Source organism: Podarcis raffonei, chromosome 5, assembly GCF_027172205.1.
Source record: "Podarcis raffonei isolate rPodRaf1 chromosome 5, rPodRaf1.pri, whole genome shotgun sequence".
Lineage (NCBI taxonomy): Eukaryota > Metazoa > Chordata > Lepidosauria > Squamata > Lacertidae > Podarcis > Podarcis raffonei.
In genome coordinates, this window is record NC_070606.1 from 6,384,741 (window position 1) to 6,399,597 (window position 14,857).

Sequence of the window (14,857 nt, forward strand, 5' to 3'; positions counted from 1 at the left end):
TCAACCCTTTATCTTATCTGAAGTGACACTTCACTGAAGGCATCGCAAAACGAGATGTGACTGTGGGACTAAACTTCTCATCCAGAACTCACAGCAAAATGAAGGAGAGATGTTATGCCCCGCTCTCCAATCACAGCTGGCCTGAATCTACGGGACTGTATTCCTTGTGAATGCATGGGGGGTGGGGATGAAATGGGGCAAAGTGGCAGAGGCCAGAGCAGAAGCCCCTGCAGCTTGCATGGAAACTCCAAAGGGGGCTTGGTGGGGAAGAAAAGGCAGAGAAATTCCCAGCACTTAAGAGAAAAGAAAAAGCCTGGATTCTGGTACTGTTGCTACTAAGGTAAGAAGTTCTCACTCCTTCTCAACTAGAGAACTGGTCCATCCCATCCCAAAAGGCCACCTCCTTATTATTATTTTTTTGGGGGGTGTTATACTCTGTTCCTGGAATGAACTTTGACATTTTTTACTTTTTTGGGTTTTGCAGCCATTTATGTACAAGCGTAAGAATTCCTTTGAGAAATCCATCCAACCTTCTGTTTACTACAATGGCCAGCCATTCTGCCTCTCATTACCAGTTGCTTGGGACAGTCAATGAGAGATGGGCAACAGCATCATGATGGTACTTTGCCCAATCCCAGCAGCAGGTCACTGGGATGATGACAACCCTCTCAGCCTGGTGGCCCCAGGTGCGAATCTTGTCATCAGAGGTGGATATACACAGAGGTGCTCTTTAGCTTTCGTGGTTAATCATCATTAATAGACTTTTCCTTCATGATTTTGGCCAATTCTTTTCTACAAACATCTCAGGTAGCAGCCATCGGTACATTTTGCAGCAGTGAATTCAATTAGTTAGGTACACGAAGAAGTATTTCCTCCTGTCGAAATGGAATCTCGAGGCTGTTGTTGTTGTTTAGTTGTTTAGTTGTGTCCGACTCTTCATGACCCCCTGGACCAGAGCACGCCAAGCACTCCTGTCTTCCACTGCCTCCCACAGTTTGGTCAAACTCATGCTGGTAGCTTCCACAACACTATCCAACCATCTCGTTCTCTGTCGCCCCCTTCTCCTTGTGCCCTCCATCTTTCCCAACATCAGGGTCTTTTCCAGGGAGTCTTCTCTTCTCATGAGGTGGCCAAAGTATTGGAGCCTCAGCTTCAGGATCTGTCCTTCCAGTGAGCACTCAGGGCTGATTTCCTTCAGAATGGAGAGGTTTGATCTTCTTGCAGTCCATGGGACTCTCAAGAGTCTCCTCCAGCACCGTAATTCAAAAGCATCAATTCTTTGGCGATCAGCCTTCTTTATGGTCCAGCTCTCACTTCCATATATCACGACTGGGAAAACCATGGCTTTAACTATTCAGACCTTTGTTGGCAAGGTGACGTCTCGAGGCTGAGCAGCCTACAACCCTTGTATTATTGTGGAGGGAGGAAACTTTCTCCCACCCATTTCCCCCCACCATTACTTAAACAAAACCTTCAGCACAACTGCCTCCACTTCCTCTTACTTTGAACTCCATACTTTGAAGTCGTTTGCAACATGTATTTAGCTACAGATGTTACTGTATTTTCCATGAATGACTTTTGGCTTTGTATATTACTTTTGCAATGCAAGCAATTGCATATGTCTCCTTTTGGACACGGGTGGCGCTGTGGAGTAAACCACTGAGCCTAGGGCTTGCTGATCAGAAGGTCAGCGGTTCAGATCCCCACGACAGGGTGAGCTCCTGTTGCCCGGTCCCTGCTCCTGCCAACCTAGCAGTTCGAAAGTACGTCAAAGTGCAAGTAGATAAATAGGTACCACTATGGCGGGAAGGTAAACAGTGTTTCTGTGTGCTGCTCTGGTTCACCAGAAGCGGCTTAGTCATGCTGGCCACATGACCCAGGAAAACCTGTCCCTCGGCCAGTAAAGTGAGGTGAGCGTCGCAACCCCAGAGTCGTTCACGACTGGACTTAACTGTCAGGGTCCTTTACCTTTTACCTTTTGGGGATTGGCTTGTGTGTGCATTGGACAGATCTTCTGTGTTAGGGCTTCAGTGCTGTTTGCCTTTCTTTTCTTGTAGGACATTTTACTGGATGTGATGGAACCTGTCTCAATGTAAAAGGATTCTTAAAGCCCCAACTACTATGCCAGCCTATTTCCATTCAGCTTTCCCAATTATACTAGGAAAGCCACTTTATGGAAAAACCATAAAAACTCCAACGGGATAATAAAACAATATTTTTATCATAATCATACAGGAGTGTGCAAGCTTTCAAATTCAGAAGTATGCTGCATCTGAAAACTGGAGCTCCATCTAGCGATTCTCCATGAATTTAACTACCCCCTTTTTAAGAAAAGCATCAAACCCCAGTCGCCATCACCACATCCTGTGGCAATGAACTACAGAAGTAATTATGTGCTGTAAAGTTGGGTTGAATATCCCTCGCCCCACTTTTGTGGAATCATTCATTCTGCATAGGAGAGTGGGGTGTGCGCGATGTTCTGCTCACTCAATGGGGCTTTCCCTTCCACTCCTCTCGACATCCCTTCCCCAAAAGCTGCTACAGAAGCTCCCCAAACTCTCTTGATCAGATTTTGAGGGTGTCTAAAGGGACAAGGTGTTTCCGTGTGCTGCTCTGGTTCACCAGAAGCGGCTTAGTCATGCTGGCCACATGACCCGGAAGCTGTACGCTGGCTCCCTCGGCCAATAAAGTGAGATGAGCGCCGCAACCCGAGGGTCGGCCATGACTGGACCTAATGGTCAGGGGTCCCTTTACCTTTAACTAAGGGGAAAAGTGGGGAAAGTTATGTTGCACAAGTGGAAATGCAGTGTTGGATGTGCAAGAATTTTCAGTAATTGTTAGTGGTGGAGTGAATTCTAAGATTTTGGTGTGTAGGAGTAAAGGTCTTTAAATGTGTTTGGTTTGGTTTGGTTTGGTTTGGCTTTACAAAACAACAACAACAACAACCTTGCCAGTGGCTTGGCTACCCCCAGAAGCCTGTCTGCACTGAGAACCAGAGGGTGTCATGATGTTACTGTCCCAAGAAAAGAAAGGTGCTTGGAGCTGCAGCAAAGTAGAAAAGCAAAGAAGCCCACCAGCCATTTCACATTCCAGTTAAGACTCCTTCCACCAAAGTTTCTGTACAATTCACCCCTCTCCCCCCACCCAAAAAGTATTTAAAAAATAATAATTGATTGTTAGGGATGTTCTATCCTAAAACTTACAGAATCCGCTGTGCTAAGTACTTTGGCCAAACACTAATGCAATATATGAAGTGCTCTATTTGTCCCAAATATGTAGACGTTTTCATCGTGTGGCCTTGTTTTCAACGGTTGCAAGAGAGGAAGAATTCTCTCTATCCCGTCTCTGACTGCATACACAGTCTGCAGTCAAAGCTCATTTGTACCGCAGAGTTACAATTCCCAAAATTCCCTAAAGAATTCTGGTCTTGGTAGTTTGTTGAGGGAGAAAACGTGCTACTACTGTGCTTTAAAGACGTGGGTGGCGCTGTGGGTAAAACCTCAGTGCCTAGGGCTTGCTGATCGCATGGTCGGTGGTTCAAATCCCCGCGACGGCGTGAGCTCCCGTCTTTCGGTCCCAGCTCCTGCCCACCTAGCAGTTCGAAAGCACCCCTAAGTGCAAGTAGATAAATAGGTACCGCTTTATAGCAGGAAGGTAAATGGCGTTTCCGTGTGCTGCGCTGGTGCTGGCTCGCCAGAGCAACTTCGTCACGCTGGCCACGTGACCCGGAAGTGTCTCCGGACAGCGCTGGCCCCCGGCCTCTTAAGTGAGATGGGTGCACAACCCTAGAGTCGGACACGACTGGCCTGTACGGGCAGGGGTACCTATGCATACACCCATAATCTCCATAACATGCATAGTTTTACAAAATTCTGTTGTTTCCCCCTCTTCCCATACCATCTCTTTTCTAAAGTTGCTAGTCTTTTCTTGTAGGGATGACATAACCCTTTGATCACCTGGGTTGCTCTTTCCTGCATGTACATAGACACCAAACCAGGCAAAAATGGGTTACAAGACCATTTCTAGGCATGTCTAAAGGTAAAGGTAAAGGGACCCCTGACCATTAGGTCCAGTTGTGACTGACTCTGGGGTTGCGGCACTCATCTCGCTTTATTGGCCGAGGGAGCCGGCATACAGCTTCTGGGTCATGTGGCCAGCATGACTAAGCTGCTTCTGGCGAACCAGAGCAGCGCACGGAAACGCCGTTTACCTTCCCGGTACCTATTTATCTACCTGCACTTTGACGTGCTTTCGAACTGTTAGGTTGGCAGGAGCAGGGACCGAGCAACGGGAGCTCGCCCCATCACGGGGATTCGAACTGCCAACCTTCTGATCAGCAGGTCCTAGACTCTGTGGTTTAACCCACAGCGCCACCCGTGTCCCTTTCTAGGCACGTCTACTTGGGATCAAGTCCCTCCCATTCAGTGGGACTTACTTTCTGGTGGATATTTTTCAAATTGCATTGTTAGTGTTTATTCTTCCAGTGTGCAGTGGGAGACCAACAGAAGAATGCATTGTGTATACCAGAGGTCAGCAAACTTTTTCAGCAGGGGGCCAGTCCACTGTCCCTCAGACCTTGTGGAGGGCCGAACTATTTTTTTGTGGGGGGGGGGGATTGAATTGAATGAATTCCTATGCTCCACAAATAACCCAGAGGTGCATTTTAAATAAAATCACACATTCTACTCATGTAAAAACACATTGATTCCCGGACTGTCCGCGGGCCAGACTGAGAAGGCGATTGGGCCTCATCCGGCCCCCAGGCCTTAGGTTGCCTACACATGGTGTTTACAATCCAGATGATACTAATATTATGATAAATATTTCTAAAAAGATGGACCACCACACTATTTGTCCTCAGTCCAAGCTGTAGATCAAGAAAGAGTAGAAAATAATAAATCATTCAGAAATAAAGAATGATCAGTTAATCCATTGCTATACCCTATGTCACCATCAACTCTCAGTTTACTAAAATATTGCAGAAGCCTTTACTTCTGAGGTCCAGGAAAGAACTGATTCTTTTTATGCTGTCTCCCAGAGACTGATTTATTCTTGAAGCTTGTGTATGGAAACTTCTGCATGAATAGGCTTTTTGTTCCTGTTATGATCATTTATGGCTTGTGTGTGTGTGTTGACCTTTCATATGAGTTCCACTTTTTTCTTGTTCAGCTTTAATGGTAACAGAAGCCATCATCACAACCTCTAGCACAAAATATCTCGTTCATGTTTATATTACAAAAGTGATGAATCCTCAGCTAAATGTGTACATTAAAATGTGTACATTGGTCAAAACTGCGTATCAAAAGGTGTTCATTAGGAGAAATGCATACTGAAATATTCACAGTTTTCCATGAGGATTTTAAAGGAAAAAAACCACAAATTTCTGAAGAAATGTTGAGAACTAAATTTAAGATGGGAGAGGGATAAGAAAATGAGAGGATGGAAACGGACAAATCTGTGCATCTACATGGATGATGCGTTCCCCCAGATTGAGACCTGAAAAGGACCAAATAGAAATAGATCCACAAATAAGGAATTATAGCCTACTGCTACTAGAGGAATTTAGGCAATCTCATAATAATATACGTTGGGGGGGAGGGGGAGACTATATTGTTGAATATGTCTAATCATCACGCACGAGAAGGAAGGCTGCTCCAAAAAGCTTTTATAATGTTAAGGAAATATGCAGTAATCCAATTCTTAGTAGTTTATATTCTGTTTATTGTGTATCCTAATTATAATGCCATATTTCTGATGAAACTGGATATTTCAAAGAGAACAGTTTAAATGCATCAGCAAAACCCACCCTGCTTTGTGTTTGTACTGCTGGACCACACAGGCAGCAAATCCTTAATTATAGAATTAGAATTAGCCTGACAAGCTGATTCCTGCATTGCCAAAAACCCATACCTGTAGTCTAAAGAACAGAGGGGCTGTGGGTGTTTCAGGACCATCTTCGCACAACAAGCCTCATGCGGAATGAGAAAGCCTACTGACCCCTGCAAGAGAATTGGTAAAGTGAATACACATTGAGGCAGTCTGATCTTGCTCCTGCCTGCATCTCCCAGCTACAGATAAAATCTAAATGGCAAATATGTGCATATATTGCAATGTGCATAGGCTTCATGATATTAAAGTCCTCACTGCTCAAAATGGGGGGAGGGAGAGAAGTAAAGATCTATAACACTGATGCTCCATTTAGATCGTATGACAACCTTCTGACTGGAAACCTGGCAAGCCTCAAAAACACACACCAAGGATTGGAAACCCACAATAGATGTGAAATCAAAGTGTAGGAAGCTACCTTATACAGAATCAGAGTATTGGCCCATCCAGTTCAATATTGACTACACTGACTGGTAGTTGCATGTTCAGACCCAGATACCTCCCTCCTAAATACATTCACATTTGACTATTGATTACAGAAGGTGAGTGGTTGCATAGGCTCTGGTTCGACTAGCTCCCTGCACCCTTGCAGGTAGTGCTGGCCCAGGGTTCCAGCATAGGTCAGCTAAGGGCAAACACCTGGGATGGCGAAAAGCCGGGAACAGACTATGTTCACCACCCAGATGCCACCTTGAACTCAGGCACGGGCACAACCCCCTCTCGGGGTTGACCAAACCAGTTGAGTCCCTGGATTCCTTTAACGGAATGTCCTTCACACGGGCATGGCAAGACCGCTCTCCCATCTCTATCACCTTGAACCAGTGCCTATCCGCAACCTTACAAGTTGTGACAAATTGCTATGTGGCAGGTGAAACCCAAAAGGCACCAGCCAATTAGCCAAGTGGGGAAATTCTGCCGTGCCCCTGTCCCAATGACAGATGACACATGACGGCATAGCAAGGTCTATTGCAAAATGCCCTAAAATTAGGGAGAGGTGGGCGGGTGTTCCGATGCACCCGCCGAAAGAAGCAGCTCTGGGTCACATGGATGGGTTTATATTGGTCCCTTGATCTGTTTAGACTGTGCCCCATTGGCCAGATTGAACCCAACATCGAGGGACCTACCAATCGGGTGTTGTGGCTAACCGATCCAACCCACCCACAACACAGGAGGTCAGTCTCCAGGTCTCACCGCAACACGTGCCCTCTTTTAGGGAGGACACAATCTGCTCTCTGAAGTTTCAGACAGGAAACAATGTAAGAAATGGCAAATTAAAATTGGGAGCATGGTGATCACCTTATTTCATTAAAGGTCACCCATTTCTGCATAAATGCTTGCAATGGTCCAGAGTCAGTTTGCTAGTAGTAGATCTGGGCTGTAACCCTAAACTCATTTACTCAGGGATAAATCCCATTGAGCTGAGTGGGACTTATGCCTGACTATTTAGGATTGTGCTGTTAGTCCTTCCCCTTACAAGCTATGCCTCATCCCATGAATGACATTCACAGAGGCATGACAAAGACAAGCACATATGCCCCTTTTGAAGAAATATAAGAAGGGAACTAATTCCTGCAAGCAATTCAGTGGCATTCCTTCGGGGGGAAAGGAACGGTGCCATCCATTCAAACCACAAAATCATTAGCCTTCCCTGTTTGTCATGAGTTTCTGAATTATGTTTTCAATAGGCCTCTCACTGTCTCCCCTACACATTCATTAAGTCAACTAAGCGCTCGCCTTTCTTTTCAGAATGAGAGGAATCACCAAACGGCTGAACTGAAGAAGTTATACATGCCTGACAGCACAGCTTTTTATGCTTACAAAGAATGTACATATCGCATGGAATGAAAATAAACATTGTTTTTCTAAGCATTGAGAAAACAAGCCCAGAACTCGAGCCTTTGAGAATATATTAGCAGGCTTTTAGTTTCAGGACTGGTTTCCAACATGAGAGACACAATTTTGGTCTGTTCCTATTCACTTTGCAAGGGACTCTGCGCTTGTAGGTCTTGTATCTCTCTCTCCCTCCCCACGCCCCATCCTTTTAAAGAAAAAACAGCTAGCTCTATGAATCCGGTGCCCACATCCTCAAACAGTTTCCGTAAACCACAGATCAACACATAGGTATATGTGGGAAACCCTCCCTTTTGCTGGAGAAATTTCAGTCTCCATCTGCTTTAATATGATCACTTACATTCCACCTTTTGGCCTTCAATAGGATCCTTAAGGGGGCCAACATCCACACGCAATACAATTATGGCATAAAACTGGGGGGGGGGGGGGGGAGAACACCCAAGCAACGTTTTAGCTAAATCAAACACATTTTGATTTTTCATTGTTAAAAAAGGGCTTAACCATTTGCCTTATAGACATAAGAGAGGGGCCCATCAAAACCCTTTTCGCTTCTCTCTATCTCGACTAGAGGAGATGTCAAGTGACTGGGAAATGGTAATTCTGATGAGATGTAGGCAGTTTCATTTATGGGGGGACGGGACACTATTTTGCCCAACAAACCCCTCAAACCTCAATCTCAGCACTTTATTCTAAACCCCAAAGATCAGAGATTTAGTAATCTTTAAGTCTTTGATGCAGAGACACACTTCACTTTAGCTGAGAATCACGGACACATAAATCTTCATTTAGCCTGACACTTTTTATAGTGAGATTCTCAGAAGTGTTTACTGGGAGTGAATGAGAGGAGAAGAACATAGCCACATTCTTTGACCATTATCAGTACACTTTTCCAAACCTTTATAAACTGAGGGAATGGTATAGAGATGATCAAAATGGAACGAAGGGAATGAAATACAATTGTTCTCTAAATAGAAATGACTCTCGTTTTCCCCGTATTCCCACTCCAGTTTTCTTCCTTCCTTTGTAAATATATCATTTGTCTCACTATTAATTCTTAGCGATGAAATGAGATTTCTCATGAAGACATTCATTGGGCGTAGTAAAAAATTTATGGGGTGTACATGCTTAAGAACAATGCCTTTTGTAGTAGTACAACAGCTACTCAGAGAGGTTCAAAGAACTAATAGCCAGGGAGAGGGAATGGCTTTTGAGCTCACCTGCCTTTAAGCATTTGCTTCCAAAAATCTAGAAAAGATGCCTGTTTCCCCTTAAAAAAATATAATTACCTTATTGCCTCATGAAGATGTTTAACATTCAAAAAATAGATGTTACGCAAAAGATGCAGGAATACTCCCCTCATTCCCTCCCTCTGTTCAGAAGACTCAGAGGCTGAAATGAGGATCATTAAAGAAAAGCAGTTTAGGTGGGCAGGATGAATTTGAGAAAAAAACTGGGATGGAAAAGGAATGGGCAGCTTCACCTCCCAGCATTTTCCCAGTTCAAAGGGCAGCCTTCAGTGACTGATCTTAAGGTGTTTCTTTTAATAATAATAATAATAATAATAATAATAATAATAATAATAATGCACCAATAAATTAGTAAACCCCTTTTGTTTGTCCTGTATAAAGACTAGCTTGGCCTGAAAGCTTGCTAATTGTGCATCACATTGCATATTATTTTAATCAATCCTTTAGCATTGCTGTTACAACTGATTTCCAATATTTTGCTGTGGTTTTTCCCCCCTGGTCTGGGTATTTGGCTCTCAGTTAACTCTTAATCTTGTTCCATTGCACATAACCTCTCCGAAGCGTACACAATGTCAAAACATTGCTGGGCAGCCAATATTCTGAGCACTAATTAAAAAGAACTTTGTGGAAGAAAAAGTCAAAAATGAGTTGCTGGATGCCCAAGTGCATTCCCCCTGATGCTTCATGTCAGGTCTTTTCAAATTATTGCGTTGTGCTTTTTGGAAAAGGAACCAGTGCTAATTGTGTTTATAACTCTCATTTTGGTCCTAACCATGGGAAATTAACGTGCTCAAATACACTATAAAAAGTTATACTAATATTATGGTGCAATTGACAGCCAGCTCTGTATTCCAGTACCATCAAAATGGTACTTCAAAAGAAAACTTGTGCATTGTAACAAAAACACCAATTATAATTTATTTAGCTCATTAAGAGTTCAAAGGGCTTCACATACTTTATCTTGTTGGAATCTTTGCCAGAGTATTTTTGTCTCTGAAAGACTGGCTTGCCTAAGTTGACAGCAAATAGAACTATAACACAGTGGTACCTCAGGTTACATACGCTTCAGGTTACATACGCTTTAGGTTACAGACTCCGCTAACCCAGAAATAGTGCTTCAGGTTAAGAACTTTGCTTCAGGATGAGAACAGAAATTGTGCTCCGGCAGCGTGGCAGCAGCAGGAGGCCCCACTAGCTAAAGTGGTGCTTCAGGTTAAGAACAGTTTCAGGTTAAGAACAGACCTCCAGAATGAATTAAGTACTTAACCCGAGGTACCACTGTATAAATGGCCCATCTAATACTTGAAAGGCACACAGCCTAACCACCAAAACTCACCTCAACGGCACCCTCCACTTACCTGAGACATTGCCTGTGGCTTTTTGGACATGTCTCCAACTCTCTCATAGGTCTGTACCATGTTGAAATGCATGGGTTCAGTCTTTGTCATCTTCAGTGAAAAAGGGTTTCAGATAGCACAGCTAAGAACTAGCTGAGCTGCAAACCAGTCAAGGCAGACAATATGGTGCTAGCGTGATAATGATCTGACTTGGTGCAAGAAAATTCATTAGAGCCTTCGCCATCAAGTCATCAATGGTCTTGAATTGGTAAGGACAGGAGCAAACCCAGCAAATTTTGCTACGCAGTTCACCAACTGCCGTGTGCATACAAATGAACACAACGCACAAAAATACATTACGTTACTGAAAATTATTTGCAAAAATGTGTACATAAGTCAAAAGTGCGTGTAAAAATGTGTTTATTAGGAGAAATTTGCAACAAAGCACTGATGAATTTCCATGAGGATTTTTTAAAAAGTAACAATAATCACAAATTGCTGCAAAATTTGTAGAACTGAATTTAAGATAGGAAGAATCAGAAACCAGGAGAGCCAAAATGGACAGCTCCTTCCATACCTACCACGTGAGAATCTGTCACCAGAATAAGGGGGTTGTCTAATAGTAATATATTATATATATATCGGATCAGTCTCATGACCCCTCTCCTCCAAACAAGAACCTGCTCAAGTGGAGAAGGCCTTGAGCGGCATTCCCCAACCTGGTGCCCTCCAGATATTCTTGGACTCCCAGCTCAAGGTCAGGGGTGGTGGAATTCGGAATCCAAAATATTTGGAGGACACCAGGTTGAGGAAGGCTTGCTTAGAAGAACACGAAAAATTAATGGATAGAGTGGGGTCCATTTGTTGCTCCATTTAGAACATCCCATTGAAATATTCCCACAGTCCTTACTCCTCCTCATGAATAGCGTTAGAAGGTTTGCTTATATGTCCACAAAAGGGAGATCTTTCATTAGATCTCATTATTGTTGCTACGTATATTTTAGTGTATACAGTGACGCAGATGGGAATAGTGGAGGAAGGCAATAATATCCAGCACTGTAAAAGGCCTTTTCAAGTTGTAGAATGTAAAGCCCCTGCCAAAATCCATAAACCATGGCTGTTTCTTCTGGACTAAAACAGCCCTGTTTATACAAGGTGCGATTAGAGAGTGGTACCATACACCGCAGTATAAACAGCTTCATAAATACCGGCTGTATTATTAGGATTAAACAAAGTAGACCATATGCAAATCAGCACATACTTTGATTCTGGGGAAGCGTACATCTGAGATAAAGGACCAAAATTGGTTGATAGAAAGAAAGAAAGAAAGAAAGAAAGAATGAATCAGTTCTGGGGAAAGGTGCAGAAGGGAAGTGGATGATATTTCTCTGAGGGCCAGAAAGAAGACAGCTGTTCATCGCTGCCCAGTGTGCATTTGGGGTGAGGGGTAAAGATTTAAGCACACCATGTTTTTCTCCCTGGATAGGTTAATATAAAAATCCTTCTGATCAGTGCCATGTTTCAGTTAATATTACAGCAACAAACTAAACATAACCTAAGTGCTTTATGATGTTTGTAGAAGACTGAAAAATGACTTCTTCGCTGGCACTGTAGTACTTTATAGCCCTTTGTTTATTGCCTCTGGAGATGACTGAACACCGCACAATCCAGTTGATGGCTATTTTCCCACATAAACAGGATTCAGCGAGGGCTAGCAATAGATATTGCGAAACCCAGTATGTTGCTGAAATCACTTAGATCTTAAAGGGAAGATTAATGGCTCTAACTTAGTCATGTTCATCAATTTTGGTGGATCTACTCTGAGCAAAATTTCATTAAAAGCAAAGATTTCTATGGAGTCTGTGCCAAATCCAGATGGAAAGCACAACAACATGGCTGAATCCAAATTGTGTGCAAATCTCTGACTGGATTTCTATGTAAGGAACATGTCTCCTTTCTTTTGCAGCCCCTGATCTGGAGGATGAGGGTACCCTCTAATACATTGGTGGAATACAAGAGGAAGGGGAATACACAAAAATCCCCTCATCCCCTCTTCTGCCAGTGGAATCCGCACTAGAGCCAATCCAAATCCAAAGTGTTGGACCAACACATTATGGATATAGTTCTATCCTAAGTGCTTCACATGTATTATCTCAGGAATATTTGCAACACAAGCCAAGCAATGGCCCAATACATCTGAGAACTAATTTCTCCATGTTGGCGACTGGTATGCTTGAACACACACACACCTTGCATGTAGAAAACTAGTATGTGATGACATATGTGAGTTGCAGTCACCTGGGGGGCACCAGGTTGCAGAAGGATTCTTTTATAGGAAGATCACCATTTCATTTTCAATCCAGAATGTGAGTCAAGAACAGAAATCAAAATCTCTGTTTCCTTTAATCACATGCCAGGTAGATTCAGAATCCCTTTAGAAGTGGCAGACCAGGGACCACGAGGGAGCCACGCTTGTTTGCTTCCTAATTGTGCAGCAAAATGAGTAAGACAAAGATTCACACATCTTCCCACCCCTGGGGGAAATGGCGAGCCTTTCCTAGAAAGACTAAAGGTAAAGGTAAAGGGACCCCTGACCATTAGGTCCAGTCGCGTACGACTCTGGGGTTGCGGCGCTCATCTCGCTTTATTGGCCGAGGGAGCCGGTGTACAGCTTCTGGGTCACATGGCCAACATGACTATGCCGCTTCTGGCGAACCAGAGCAGTGCACGGAAATGCTGTTTACCTCCCCGTCGGAGCGGTACCTATTTATCTACTTGCACTTGACGTGCTTTCGAACTGCTAGGTTGGCAGGAGCTGGGACCGAGCAATGGGAGCTCACCCCGTCGCAGGGATTCAACCCCCCGACCTTCTGATCAGCAAGCCCTAGGCTCTGTGGTTTAAACCACAGCACCACCCGCGTCCCAAGGTTAGAAAGATTAGCTAAGTGATATTAGTTGGGGGGGTGTACTCTGCTTGCCTTGATTCGGATTAGGACTGAATCAAGTAGAGAAGAAACAGAATAAGCACAAGACATCAAGAATCACAAGACAGAGAAACCAGTAGGAGAACACTTCAATCTCCCAGGACATTCTATACAAGATCTCAAAGTAGCTGTTTTACTACAAAGGAATTTCAGAAATAGACTGGAAAGAGAAGCTGCTGAATTGCAACTCATTACCAAACTTAAAACCATGGAGAGACCTGGTCTGAACAAAGACATTGGATTCTTATCTCATTATACATGACAAAGCCATTTTTCACCTTCTCACCCCTTGCTTTTTCCTGTAAGACCTATTGCAGTCGTTAGAGTCGTCAACAGGCTCACCACAGCTATCTGCCAATCACCCATTCCCACCACCCTTCTGAGTAATACCCCTCCCCACCTTCTCACTATATAGAGGGATCTGGCAACTTCTGTTTCAGTGTATCTGAAGAAGTGTGCATGCACACGAAAGCTCATACCAAGAACTAACTTAGTTGGTCTTTAAGGTGCTACTGGAAGGAAAAAAAATTTTTTTGTTTAGAATAAGCACAACATATTGTTGTTTTTGTCTTATTGCTACCCCCTGGGTCACCAACACCCTTGCCTGGGGCTCATCCAGGATGCTTCCAAGCTGTCACTACTTTTAGGCAGCATTCAGTCACATACCAGCAAGTTCAGGTTGAACAATTACAGGTGATTGGAAGGACTTGAGCAGCAAAGCCATTTCCTCAGAAGATCTGACTTTTTGAGACAAGGCAAGTGGCAAGAAAATGTGCTGCAAAGTCGGAGGGTGCCTGCTTTGATGCAATGTCATCTAACTTCCCCACAAGCAAATAAGAAAAAATCCATATTAAACAGTAAGCACTGTCTAATAAGTCTGAGTGAATGCTCAGTAAGCAAGCAAGTGTTCCCCTTTCCCTGTATTCCAGGTTTCAGGGAGGGTGAGGAAGGATAAACAGAGGAGGAAGAGTGAGAAATAGAAATAGGAAAGAAGGAGTCCAGCCTCTGGCTTGGCCTTCCTCTTCCTCTCCTGCCATCAATGAAGCAGCATCAGCAGCCAATGGTGGGGAACCAGCCAGCCAGGAAGAGAAAACTTCTCCGGCTTGGATTTAAATCTGAGCCAGAGAAGAACTGGGAGTTGTGTGATGCTCATTTCACTTGTAAGGCAAACGTAATAAATTTCTGCGGATTGTAATCCAAGGCAAGGAATTATGAAGCTCAGCCATTTCCCTAGAGTTCATCTCCTGCCGTGAAAAGCTTTGCCAGTTGATTTCTCTGGATCAAGCACAACAGCAGGCCAGGAGAAGCTGTCTTTCTTGTTTTACTCTTTCGATCAGATAACAGCCCTTGGTAGTTGTTGAAAACACCCTAATGGCTGCCTTTTGCTTATGTTACTCTATAAATCACCACATATACTGATGAAAACAGCATCAATTTAAACAGGAAATTCACAAATTAAGCTTTGCTTAGGGTGGGTTGTCTTTTTTTAAAAAAATTAATGGGTGGGGCAGAGACGACTCTGACATGGATCCAAGAGCCTTGTCTGCAACCC

At 43.7% G+C, this 14,857-nt stretch overlaps 1 long non-coding RNA gene across 1 annotated transcript; it reads left to right on the top strand.

Moving 5' to 3' along the window:
- The first annotated feature begins 288 nt into the window (after positions 1-288).
- LOC128413575 (uncharacterized) lies at positions 289-1,482 on the top strand. The gene is made up of 2 exons (XR_008330374.1): positions 289-340; positions 485-1,482. It is a non-coding gene; the product is annotated as an uncharacterized LOC128413575 (long non-coding RNA).
- Positions 1,483-14,857: the final 13,375 nt, after the last annotated feature.